Source organism: Cygnus olor, chromosome 4, assembly GCF_009769625.2.
Source record: "Cygnus olor isolate bCygOlo1 chromosome 4, bCygOlo1.pri.v2, whole genome shotgun sequence".
Lineage (NCBI taxonomy): Eukaryota > Metazoa > Chordata > Aves > Anseriformes > Anatidae > Cygnus > Cygnus olor.
Genome location: NC_049172.1, coordinates 44,352,780 through 44,366,561, shown reverse-complemented (window position 1 = coordinate 44,366,561; position 13,782 = coordinate 44,352,780). Strand labels below are relative to the sequence as shown.

Here is a 13,782-nt window from a genome sequence, read left to right as displayed (position 1 = left end):
ATGCATCTTAAGTACTAGATGGTATGTTGACAATATTTTAAAACAAGTGTTATAACACAGAGGAATGCATTTCAGTAACAGCCATTCAGATTTATGACCACCCACTGAATAGCATCAATTTCTGTAAAATTAATTTGGGCTCTTATATCCTCTACCAAGCTTTATAAGTAACACTTGTTTTTAAATAGCCATGATCTAAAAATTTCACTGTACATCAAATATTTTTTGATGCTGTGATGTATACATTTCTAGCTACAGCACTTTTGGGGGCATTGCATTTCTTGCTAGCATTATTTAGCTAGGATGATGTGACAGATATAAGATTGAAATACGCTGTTGTTGAAACTGTATGCCCAAATCAAGAAACTGACACCCCCATGGATACAGTCACAATATCAAATAAAATTACAAACAGTCCTATTGTTATTAGAAAGAATATTTACACAAGATCATCTTCCACAATACTTAGTAGGATAATCTGCTTAACCGTAGAAGTCTTATTTCCAAGTCTGTATTATACAAGATGTCAGGCTAGACCTTCAGGACAATCCCTTCCTACTCTAAAAGATGTAACAAGCAGCAATCACTTGTACAACTCCACCTCAAATGATTTTCAGATACTGTTGCCGAGGTCTACAAGGATCAACTGTAAAATGGCTAACAGATTAGAAAACAAGCAAAAGAAATGACAGTAAAAAAAAGCCAGTAGTTATTTCAAAGATTAAGTTGTATTATTACAAATATTTTACGTGGCTTAACATTGTATAGTGAAGTTACTCAATCTTGAAAGGAATAGAAGGATTTAAGGCAGTATCATAGTTTTTTTTTATTTTTTTTTTTTTAATTTTCAGAACTAGGACAGATAAGAAATATTTCTGTCTTCCTTAGAAGCAATGGCAGAATGAACCAAACAAATTAACTCTTGCAGACAAGAGTCTGTCTTGTCTAAACTTTATGGGTCTACTTGGCTTCACAAAGTTGATGTCTGGAAACAACAGATTAATTGGTGAAAAGGATCTCACATAGCACCTCTCCGGAACTACTCTTGGTCTTCAGCAAGAACCTTGCAAAGCTTGATAGAACCCTGTAAACCCATATGTTGGGACACAAGTAGATCCAAAGCACAGATGAAAAACTGCTCACTGACTTTTAAAGGAGTTCTGTAACTACCTAAAATTGGTAGAGAGTACCAACTCAAAAAATGATGTCTATACATACAGAAATTAATTTAGTAAGAGTACAAGTGTACTTTGACAGTATGCTTTTCAAAGAATAGTAATAGCTATAAAAATAACTTTGAAAGATGTCTGCCACTGTATGTTGCTTCCATACTGAAGTATTCACCCTGGGTTAACAAGGGCAACAAATCCTACAGTTCAGGCCAAGGCTGTAGCTGTTTCTGTTTTACCATGTGTGAAGTCTGCCTATAGAAGTGCTTTCTCTTACCTCAAGTGTGTAGTCCTCTCTGACATTTCAGAGAAAACAATGGCAGCCCTCTGGGTCAGGCTGCAGAGGGTTTGGGTATGATATTGTTTGTGGGACACCGTTCTGTTTATCACACAATAGGGTTTCTGTGTCAGTTTTTTTATGTTAAATCACACTGCTTTTTTAAAATCTATGTTTTAAGTTATAGCCTGTCAGGCACCCTAAGGCATCTAGACACCGGGTGCCCCATAAATTTTAAATTATTACTGTTAAGTATTGCTGTAAATGAGTTAGTTGTCTTTTCTCCTAAAGCAGCAAGGGAATGGACTCAAAATACAATGCAGCTGCATCTTATTTGAAAGCATGTCTTTCAAAAAGGTACAAGACATTAATATGCCCTTTCTGAAACTATATGAAAGTTTGTACAAACTCTAATAATTCATCACAGAAAAGCTGAATGAAACCCTGTCTGCACTCCAGAAGTAACCATAGTTAGCCATTTTACAACATGGCTGTGGCCAACTTACATGCTGGACATGCTTCATTGTCCTGTTTACATGGATAAAAACTACCTGCAGCGTCATGGTATACAGCACAACTAACCTGGTTCTGCCCGACCTGTGTCTAAGTGAGGTTATTCTTAAGGCACAAAGAGTCTAAACAAGAAGTGGGAGAGAATGAAGCACAGCGGATGCAAGGCACTCAGCATGCAGCTACTGCTATGGTACTGCCTGTGGAAGCAGTGGATTTTTGAAGCCACCCGTCCCACTTATGTAGGCACAGGCACACATTTGAACAGAGCTCCCAGCAGAGAGCTGCAGGAGCAGAGTCTCCATTTCTCTCCTTATGCTTTCTTCAAAAGTAACTACTTTTTCCTCTTTGGAGTCATTCAATTTTGTAATTTGTGCAAGAGCTTTTGACTGTGCATTGCTTCCATTTGGTCGACAAGCTGCAGTAAAACTTACTGGATAGATACATAGGACAGTAATTCTGATAAAACACCACCAAATAAGAATAGCAGTGGTTTATTTTCATCTGATCTCAAGTGTTTTGACCTCACGTGTTTTGCACCTTCATGGACTTGAAGGCAATAAGCATAGCTTATTTCTAATGAAATTTTGAAGTTTGAAGACTGTAATAACTAACCTTAAACCATGATAAAAACTATTGGAAAAATAGAAAAATCCAAAAGGCTGGAAGCGAAACATTTATAGACACAGATGAAGTATTTGTCCATTGCAGGGATTTCAACTCTGAATAGTCTATGCTTGGCTGAATGCAATTAATCTAACTCATGCTCTCAAGTTGGCTTTTGAAAATTTATTATTAATAGATATTGTTATAACAGATTAACATCACATAATAACCCCCTCATGCAAGAACCAGATGGTTATTTGATCCGATATATCCCTTTGATGAAGCCTGTTAGCAAGTGAGAATTAAAAAGGTTCTATAAATTAATGAAAATAAATCTGAAGTACTTTCTGCATAAGAAATCTACTAGTTTGAAGAGTCTAGAAGGAAGAGCTATGATTATGGTATCATCCCACAGGATTTTTGTTCTCTATCTCAGTTTACAGTATTTGTATAATGGGACAAAGCAAACAACACTAGGCATCATAAATCAAGACATTTATCTTTTTCAAATTCAGTATAATGAGTGCTACAGCAGCTCAGCATCAGTAGGAACTAGACGTGGCTTGGGCTAAACTCACTGGCAACTCAGACTCCAGGCATACTTTTCATGACAGATTACATACTCACAGTTCTGCTCCCTGTCTGCTCCTTACTTCCTTCCCACCAAAAAAAAAAAAAAGATAAAGAAAACATCAAGTGAGCAGAAATCACATTGAAATTGAGAGAAGGAACATTAATTCCCTCCAGATATTTATTGTGACTGGCCTCAGTAACTTTCAAACTTGCACTTGCTCGCTCAGCCATCACAGAGCATGTACCACTGGCCTCATCCAAAGGACAGACATTTGGACTGCATTAAGCTTCCAGGGGGTGTGTGTGCAAAGATCCAGTATGAAATTGCTATTAAAGAGGCTGCATGTTTGGTACTTCTGTGGTTTGTCAGAAAGGTCATTGTTTAAGATGTTTTCATTTAAAGAAAACGTGTCTGTTCTTGTTGTTTGGCTGTTTCTTTCATGTATGTTCCTTCTCCTCAATACCAAGGTTTGTCACCACGTTGCAAAATATCTTGCTGTTAGTGTAGTTGTCATGAAACTGGCTAGATGTTACAGATTTGTATAACTTTTCATTATACTAGTGGTTAATTAACAGATGGGTATATTTCCACCATAACATCTGAAATCATCAGAAAGCTTGGGAATGGAATAGGATAAAGCAGCCACTTTCACTGTGCAGAGAAGTGTGGGAGCTGCATTACTCAAATGTAGGAATATTTGCTGTAATTCTCAACAGTCCCTCAAACTACTACCCATCAGATCTTTCTTATTAATCTGACCTAAGCACTTACACTGAGCAGAGCTATATTTGTGCAGGTCTACTACAACAGCACCAAATTTGAGCAAAACAATGCATCCCATGCAGAACACATACCAAATATTGAGCTCCCACACTTCATCATGTATGTATCTGTTAAGTAGCAGAAATCAGCAGCCTGGACAACAAAAACAATCCAGGACTCCACAGAAAAATCTACAGAGAAACATAAAACCATTTTTAAAAGTTAGCCAGAAAGCGTAAACAGATGAGTCAACAGTAGCTAAATATTTATATTGCACTTCTCACATTTATTACAACATACATTCTTTTTCCAGAAGAGAGAAAGTCTCTATGGGGGGCTAGGACAGATGGCATCCAATTTATTCATTTCTCTTTGTGTATTATTTTTCTTGAAAGAAGTCAGCTGAACCAGGTGGGTCCCTCTGCTGGGTAAAGAGCATGGCACCTACACTCGAGAGCTACTGGGTATGCTTAAGGTGAGGCAGAAGCAAACAGCAAGGAGACAGGAGCATCCAGTGCAGGCCTGGGAGATGGTTGAGAGCTGCAGAAGAAGCTAGAAACAAGACCCAGCAGCAACAGAAAACATTTGCTAGGGACCACAGTGAAGTCAGTCTGCTTTGGACTCCTAAAGCCACAGGACTGACTGAAACCAAGACTGAAGGCAAGGACAAAAGTTGGCAGCAGGAGATTAGTTTTATAAATCCTTCCCCATGTCTAGTCTGTCTTTTTGTTCTTGTCTCTACTAAAAGAGGTTTGTCTGATGCAGTCTTTGTTCAAAGAAAACCTGAGGTTTGAATTTAAAAGATCATTGAGGGAAGAAGTCCTGACAGACCTACCTCAAAGCTCTGGTCAGGGCTTTTTATTTTTTGTTGTTAGTGATAGAACTACTTTGGTGTTTCATTTAATCATGAAAACAAGCACCCAGCTACTGTGTGCAGCATATTAGTAGTGGCATTGTCAAGCTGTTCATCATAAAGAAGAGAGAGTACATGATGATTTCATATGCTACATACAAGGTTACAATTTGAGCAAAGAAACAGCAATTATCTCAGAAACAGTTCCCTCACACTTGGATGTTCGGATGTAAAGTCAGCATGAGGATCTGGTAAGTATTTCATAGCTTTTCAGTCTTTCCTCACTTCTCCCACCCTTCACCCAAACTAGGAGCTGCTGATTAAAACCTCCAGGCACAGCTCCCTGCTGGGAATGCTAGACTGAGTTATTATACAATCAGCTTTCATGCCAACATGAACAAGGCTGGAAGAAAGGGATCAAACACCCCAAAGACTTTGGGGATTTGGAAAGAGGGCTTTGACCATCAATACCAACTGCAATCCTGTACAACTGAACACAATCCAGAAACAGTTGTTGCTTGCTTTAACCTAGTGCTGAAACCAAAGCAGCAAGTGCTGCATTTTCTGTTGTTCAGGTCTCTTCCACCCTCTCTGGAGAGGGCATGAGCCATGTTACCCAGCACTCAGCAGCCGCCAGTCACAGAGGATATGGAACCACTGCATTGTCTGTACACTGCCACGTCATCTGCCTGCTAACTGTGTTGCACCAGCCATTGGCACCATGCTGTCCTCCCCAGCAGCCAGCTACACAGTTTGAACACATGAGGACAGAAGAACATAAGGAAGCCATTAGGAGTTGGGAGCAATCTCCCAGTATTACTCAGAAAGGGAGCTGAGGAAACATAATGGAATTGCTCATGAGCAACTGTCCATCTAGTCAACATCTGTAGGCAGATTGCATCTGCTCCTGCTCTCAAGGCAGGCTATTCCAGCTCTCTAGCACAGCACAATACATACACTAACTTAGTGTACCTGCCCATTACTTTTAAATGCATCAACTGTTAAAGAAAAATCTTTTGTTCTGTGAAAGAATAGCTATAAAGACACAGTGTTCAGGAAAAGAACAAGAGGAAGAACAATGAGTCAGTATTGAACGATGAAGAGAAAGATGTCTCCAACTTCTAATTATAATGCTATGCAAAAACTTGAAGTAAATGTATTTGTGTTTATTTCCCATTTAGCTTCCCAGATGTGTAATAGGCAGTTGAGAAAAATAAACACAGTAATAATAGTGGGGACAGATTGCAGCTGGCAAGATACATGGGTGTGTGGGAGGAAAAATAGCAGGAATACCCACAGCCTATGTGCAAGCCGTGCCTACGCTCAGTGGGGTCTTCATCCTTGTGTCCTCACAAAATTAACTCATCCTCTATGTCCCAGGAAATAACTCCTGATTCCACCAAAGATCAAAAATAAGGACCATGCTTAACTATCTGAAAGAAAATACCCACCACCATCACCCCTCCCTGACAATAAGTTATCTTGTTTGAGATGTAGCTATCCTGTTTGAGATGTAACATCCCTTTTTAATATCCATGCAATTTTGTGTTTATGAGCTGTGACTATTCAAGTAATAACACACCTGTTCTTTTTCAGTTTCTCACAGTAGATAGGATTAGTAAGAAGCCTTCAGGGGAGGAAAGGATACCTTTTTGAAGTGCATAATAAACATTTATCTAGCAGTTCATCAAAAGGTACCTTAACTCTACACTTTTCAGCAGACAGAAAGCAAATTGTAAGACAGTGGACTTTCAAGATACACAGTGACTCAAATCAGAATGCCAACTATGCTTTCATTATTCAACCATGCTTACAATATGATAATAGATACATCTTTTTGGTAAATGGGCAGAGACCTACCGTTAAAGAACAAGTTGTTCTGGAAAGTAATATCCAGCTGCAGTCAAAAACCTATTAGTGTTATCAGTTCACTTTAACTTGCATTTACAGACCTTTTTTTAAAAAAAGAAAAGGCATTAAAAAACTGGTGGGTCAGGGGAAGGGATTTTTTTTCTACACACCCTGATGTCAACATTGGTTGTCCATGCAAGCTAAGAATTATGCTCAATATAACCAATTACGTGGATTTTAGAAAAGCCATGAAAGCATTCTTCCAAAAGAAGAATTTGGAACCAGAACAGCTGAAATGAAGAACTTTCATCTTCAACAGGATTAATAGCACAAATTTATAAGCCAGTCCAGACACTCACTCAGGAGATTAAACCGTGTCTGAGTTGTACCTGTTGCTATTGTAAACTTTCATAGCTTCACTGAAACTCTAAACAGGCTCCAAAATCCATGGAGTACTTAAAAACAACAAATGAAAGGCTCTCCTCAGTAACATGCTGCTACTGGGGAAAAAGTTCAGCATGGAAGTGATGTGAAAAGCCTAGCTCCTTCTCTACACATAAGCTTAAACTGCACAGCCAGAAACAGGTGTTGCAGCTCGACAAGAGAACACAGCTTTTGCCAAACAGCATCTTAAAAGGGCAGGGGGAGAGGAAGTCATGTAGAAGTGAATGTGCTGAAAACATCAACACTTATACAAACTGGGGAATAGAAGAAAAATCAAATAAGTCTACTCTGCAGAAACATCTTAATCTCCACTTTGCTCCACCTGAAGTACTGTGCACTCCCAGGTTTGGGACAGCACAGGTATCAAATAGATATGAACAGGTTGAGAACTAACTTAAACCACTGAGAGCCAAACATCAGAACCAGACTCTGATCTTTTCTTCCCCTCATCCAAAAAAAAAAATCCCACTTTTTCTTTAAGCAGAATAACTTCTTTTCTCTCATTCTAGAAGAAAAGCAAGCAAACAGCGTTCCCCATTTGTGATTTAATGAAGCAGCAGCTCCCGCTCCTGTCTTATAGGAAGATATTTTACATGGTCAGTCTGACCCCTCATTGAGGGACTTTGAAGACTGAAAAAAATGTTTTGACAATTAAAATAAGAATTCTGGCCCTTTAGGAAGTTAAGCATTATAAGAGTAACAGTTAATAACCCTATCAACATTTACTTAAACTAAACCAGTTGAGCAGAAGTCTACAGTTATTTCAGCTGCCTGTTTCTACACACCTTTCCCTTCATAGAGAGAAGCAACTAAGCACAGCCCTAGTTACTTCTAACAGCTGTTATATCAGATATTACTGAAAACTAAGACAAGTTTCAAATGCAAATGAGAACCAGCCTGTCAAATTCTGTACATGCATCATTTACTTGGCAATCAGAGTACCTAGGGCAGGTTTTTCAAGAATGTTTGGTGGTGGCTGGACCATGCTATCATTAAAGTTCATAGGAATAAGCTTGATGAAAACTAATGCCTTCTGGAAAAGCCTCACCTGAAGCTAGTCTACATCTTTCCACTACAGCAAGTGAAACTTGGTATGGGAATTAGCACCTGCCAAATCTAGGATGTGGCCTTTTTTAAGATTGCCTGCACTGAATCCATTTACGTAAGTACAGTACTAACATAGTCAAGAGAAATTTGTTGAATTGAAAGTGGAAGACTGGAATTAGAGATTGTTTCCCAATGGTACTCAGAAGCTGTACCAACATCAGAGAAAGTTTTCACACCTGTATGGTACAGCAAATGCTAAGACAAGTTTTACATTTAAGAAAGTTTACATCAGATTGAAGAATCTTATTCCAAGCACTAAGTTCATAACCAGCATTGCGATTAAAAAAGCAAGCAACATAAATTGTGCAGATGTGTTTAGGGTCTATTAAGATCAAAACAAATTAAGCCTCTGAATACCTGTACCTTTAAGCAGCCTGTCCTTACTACCACAGAAGAATAGCATGAACTATCATCCAAACCCACTATTAGAACGCAGACATTGCGGAAATGGATAAAATGGGTAATGAAATCTGCGTATGTATTAACACAACATTAGTGCCCCAAAAGCCAGTAATTAATTGTTCCCTCTGTATCAGCCTTTAACATCTATTACATTATCAAGGCACACTTAAGATATGAAGTATTTATTCATTCTTCCCTCAGAGAAGAGGGGAGGAGTTCCAGATTTTCCCCCACAAAAAACAAGTAGGCGTCCTAGTTTATATTAAACCTTCTATGCATGAATTTAGCTGGCTGACTAGACCAGACACAAGTAAGAATTACCTATACTTCTCAGATAGCAGGAGGGAAAATAGGAACTTTTTTTTTTTAAATAAATCCATATTTGCAAGTCACTTTCAAACAACTGGCTGAAATTATAGCATCACAATAATAACAAAATGCTTTTTAGTAAAGCTTTAAAAAATAAACAAACAAACAAAAAACATTAGAAGCCTGAAAGTTTCCCTTTTACTTTAAAGAATAAAAAACACCCACCTACCTACCTACCTACCTACCTCTAACACCTCACTCCTATCTTTCCTCCTACTAAGGCAGGACAGGCATCTTTTATAGCTGATGTTGAAAGGCTTGTTAAAGGAAGCAAGGTCACTGGGCCCCACTGGTGGGGCTGGTAATGAAGCCCAGCTGTATCCTCCTGGCCTCAGTGGAGCTGAAGTGGGGCCACACGCCCTGGAGAGCAAGCTGATGTCTCCCTGTGGAAGGGGCTTGTGCTTCTTGTAGCTGCTCAAATCAATGAAAGCAAGGGAAAAGCAGATGCAAAAAGCCATCATCTTTGGTGTGGCTTTATTTTGTGCCCATACCACCATAAAAAAAGTCTACACAAGAGGGAAGGTCAGCAGAGAAGAGAGATTTTAAAGGTTTTTCCTCAGGTTTCTGTAGCCTCAATCAGTGACTGCTGACATGCCCCATCCCTGCGTTTTCTAGCAAGATCATTGTCACTTGTGTCCCAGAAAAGGAAGTTAAATTACTCTGAGTTGGTTTATTGGGCAAAACTGTACACCTTACTCTGCTGCACTTTCTAAGCAGATCTGTTGGAGTGAAAACCAGAGGCAAGAAGTAATAGGTAAAAAAATTAAAAGGCATATATTAAGGAAGGAAAAAACTTCACATTCCTCTGAACTCCTATCATCACTGGAATGCCAGGAGACCTTTTAAGTAATAGCAAACATTATGAAATGGAAGAGGACATAAAAGAAAATGTTAATACCTCGAGAGTACTCCTATCCTTCCTAACTTTCTGTGCCAGGGCAAGAACTTCATATATACTTTGGCATCCAGAATCTTATCAAATATTTTCTTTGTACATGCCAAGACTTTATCTGTTCATTTTAGCTTGGACCTGCAAGAATGCTTGCACAGTAAAATTGGAAAACGGAAACAAGAGTGGAAATACACGGTCAAATAGTTCACTTTACTCCACCGTAAGCAATTAGTTTGTGGTTAAAAAGAATGCAAATTATGACTGGGGGTAAAAAATAAGCCAAACAACCTCCCTTTCCCAAATATTAAAATATATTCTTGTTCAAAGAAACAACTTAAATTAGACTACACACATTATTTATCAAATTCTGTCAATCCACGTTGTCCTTGTACTCTCTAGAGAGCCTCATATTTTAAAGCCTAAATCCTGAAATGAGATCTGCTTAGAGGAACCTCTGCCCCTACGCTGACTTCCAGCCACAGCAGATCCCTGTGTGGACGCAGAGCATCACGTTACAAGACAGAGACCCAACCGACATTAGTTGTACCAGGTAGCTACCGAGTTGATATACACACCAGGGCAAACTGCCAGAAAGGCTGCTTTTGGTCCCCTGGACCAAAACCCAGTATTTCATCAAGGTAACCCTTCCCAGCATAGTTCTTTGTTTCCTAATTTCATTCATTATGCCAAGAATGAATTTGTTTATTTCTCCGGGAAATGGGCTTGCACTTCTGAAGCAGACAAAAACACGGCGAGTAGACGCCGTACTTTTCAACAATGAATTATGTTACTGGTGCTGGATGAGCAGGACAATAAAATATACGTTCATGCCTAAACCGTGGGTTTGATTTCTTTTACCTGGACATAAAAAGGTCTCCCTGGAGCAGCTCTGTGACCTGATGTTCTTGCTGAAAGTGGCCTTAAAATCTGAGTAGGACTGCTGGCCAGATTAGCATAACTGCATGACAGCTTGAATTTGGAACTAAACACTGCACTCACGAGGACAAGGTTTGTTGCTGTTTTTATCAGTAGCAGTATATTTTTTACAAGATAAGATAAAAATGAGTACCTCTTGTGGAAAACAGAAAAGCCGGTGTCTCTAACATAGCCAAACAGGGGGAAGTGATGGTAGGTGAGAAATGACTGTGCCTAAGGCTCTATCAAGTATCAACAGCTTGCTAATACATGAAGATTTGACAATGCCAGTCCTCTAGCCTATTGTAAAGGCTTTTTATAGTGTAGACCAGCCTTCAGCCTCGAGTTCTCTACTCAGTACAAGCAAGTGTAAATGATTTGCTTAATTGAAATGTGTCTTCAGTTCCTAAATAACTCTGCAGTCTCAGTAATCTGATATGCCTTGGTGAGGAGCTGTTGCCAGTGTGGGCCACCACGTGCTGCTTACCCCAAGCCCTGCGTGTTCTTCAGCTCCAGATTCCAGCGTGGCGTTTGTTCCCAGTGAGACATGTACCATCACTGTGAGCACTGAATTCCATTAACTCTCTATTTCCAAGCTGTTTCTATCACCTCTCAGACATGGTGCTTAAAAAAGATAAAAAGCTTTTTATGTGTCTATCTGTACATTTATTTGATATACCTCCTTTTTCCCCTTTCTATGGCACATGTCTACCCATGATATTCTTTAAGATGTTATTACATATCTGTTTTGATGAGAAACTAGGAATACAGATGTGACAATGGACTAGCAACAGGATCCAGGCTGGTGACTAACACAGACCCAATGTAGGGCAGCACTTCAAAGTTATCGTTGTTCTATGACCCATGCAAAATGAGTCTGAAGTTTTATTTCTCAGTGGACAGAAAGCTGTAAACTCCTGGCAAGGTAAGCCATGAATGAGGACACACTCAGCCTGAACTGCATTCACGCCCGGGTTAACTGGCAGTGGTGGGGCACGAGGAAAGTTCTTCAGTCACCCATGCTGTGACTCCTTAGCTGGGCTCGGTGCTTCAGATACACTGTTTAGAGATTTCCCATCAGGTACCTCTTTAACTTTAAAATCCACTTCAGGCACCTCCCGCTTAAGGGTGACTGTTGTATTCACCACACAGACTCTGGTGCCCTTTTTTTTCCACCCTTCAAAAGAAGAACTGCCTCCCTCAGACCTCTCTCAGATCCACTAAGACCTGAATAATAACAGGGTGATTAGTAAACGCGGTATTAGTACGGTCTCAGTTTCATCCAGAAAAATAAATAGAGCTAGTTGTTTGGGAAAAGAAGAATTCCAGTGGGAGTAAAGATAAATACTGTGACATTTTCCTTAGAAAATGTAGTGTTCAGATATAGAAGATGATCATACTTTTGGAAAATTTTTCATTTTGTTACCTACTGTGAACGTAAGTGCCTAGCATGCAGAAAAGCCAAGCGAGCTGGATGAATACCCAAACAGAGAAATCTGGCTAAAGGGAAGCTGGAACGGTTATAAAATACTTTTTGAAGTAAACACTGTAATATGCCAGTGGAGGGGCACCACTCCCTGCCAAAAAAAAAAATAGTGCCAATGAAATGCTTACAGAGGTGCAAGTTGTTGATTTTATCGGAAAAATTCAGTGGCTTTTTGGACAGTGAAATGTAGGGTAAGTATGTCCCTGACAACTACTGAGTTACCACTGGTATCACAGACTTGCTCTCGAGGGATTCCCAGCTGTAGTGACCTGCTGCTCACCTGCGTCCTGTCACTGTAATCTAGCAGGTTTACTGTGTGTTACTGAAGCCAATTAGATTTAAGAAATCACAGAGATGTTCTCAAATGAGGAGAGGAGATCATCTCCAGGGAATTCTAAATTTCATTTATTAGCTTTTTTATAAAATCAAATTCTTCATTTGAAGATTGGCTAGTCTTCATATAGAGTATTTGCATCTTGAAGATCTGCAACAACAAACCCTGCATATGGAACAAGGCAGGCACTTGTACAGCTGTGAAACCCTGCTGCTGCCTCTTGGTTGCAAACTGAAATGTTCCGGTTGGCAGCAGAAGGGAAACCCTGAAGAGCTCTGCACCAAGGAGCCAAGGAAAACTGGAGAGCACCTCTACAGGGATGGATCTTTTGTCTCTCCTATGAGCAGCCTAAGAGAGATCCACTTTCTGCCTTTATGTGGGTTTTGGTCCCTTTCCCTCGTTCCCCAATTTCTCCAAGTGTATTGTGAGTCCCAAGGGGGCTGTAAGCGCTAGAACAGTGCAGTTTTATGGACAAGCACTGAAGCAAGAAACAGAGACTGTCCCATCTCTGAATAAGTCCCAACATCCACTGCCAAAGTTTGGACTGATGCATATGATGGGACCAAGGGAAAAAAAGTCTCAGTTACCTGTCCTGAGGCCCTGAACCATGCTATAATATCGGGACTGATGAAGCACGTATCCTGCTCTTAGCCACTTGAAACAGGGTTTTTCTAGTTGCTTCTCAGAATGTGTTTTCCATTAAGCACCTCTATACAAGTTTCTGAGTCAGTGAAGGTGACACGTGGAAAAACAAAGAAAGAAAATTTAGGAAAGATGAGATCCAGACAGTTAATATTTTAAAGAAATCTACACAATGGAAACAACTGCAGTTTAAATGAAAGTACTCATTTTTTTGTTAGCACCACCATTCCTGTCAATGGAAAAAAAATCTTCTCAGCTTATTATCGCTGTGGTCAAAACCAGCAGCATCCAGAAAGTAAATGTTTTCAATGATAATCTAATGAAAATAACGTCTGGCTCTCTGGTGTGTTATTTGTTTGAATTGTATGCTCGCTCTAACTCAGACTGTGAACTCCTGAGGAACACTAAACGCCAGCGGCACTTGCAACCATGACAAAGCAGGACCCTTTCTCACCTGGAACAAGAAAAGTTCTTCTGTGCTGTCCTGTTCCTCCAGTGTTTCTATCACAGCAGACATGGAGTATGCCACAAATGCCCCTCTTTCAATGGCTCCCTTACAGATTTTAACCTCTGACACCAGTAATTCCTT

At 39.7% G+C, this 13,782-nt stretch overlaps 1 protein-coding gene across 2 annotated transcripts in view; it reads right to left on the bottom strand.

Moving 5' to 3' along the window:
* The window catches only part of PRDM5 (PR/SET domain 5), a 102,698-nt gene extending 98,602 nt beyond the window's left edge, over positions 1 to 4,096 (bottom strand). Inside the window, exons 1-2 of one of the 2 annotated variants that reach the window (XM_040555801.1) lie at positions 3,991 to 4,087; positions 3,141 to 3,218 (exon numbers count right to left, since the gene is read on the bottom strand). The gene's annotated coding sequence lies outside the window, so the exon portion shown is untranslated. Of the gene's footprint in view, positions 1 to 3,140; positions 3,219 to 3,990 lie in introns of both variants that reach the window. The other variant, XM_040555802.1, reaches the window with a different exon arrangement.
* Between the last annotated feature and the right edge of the window lie 9,686 nt (positions 4,097 to 13,782).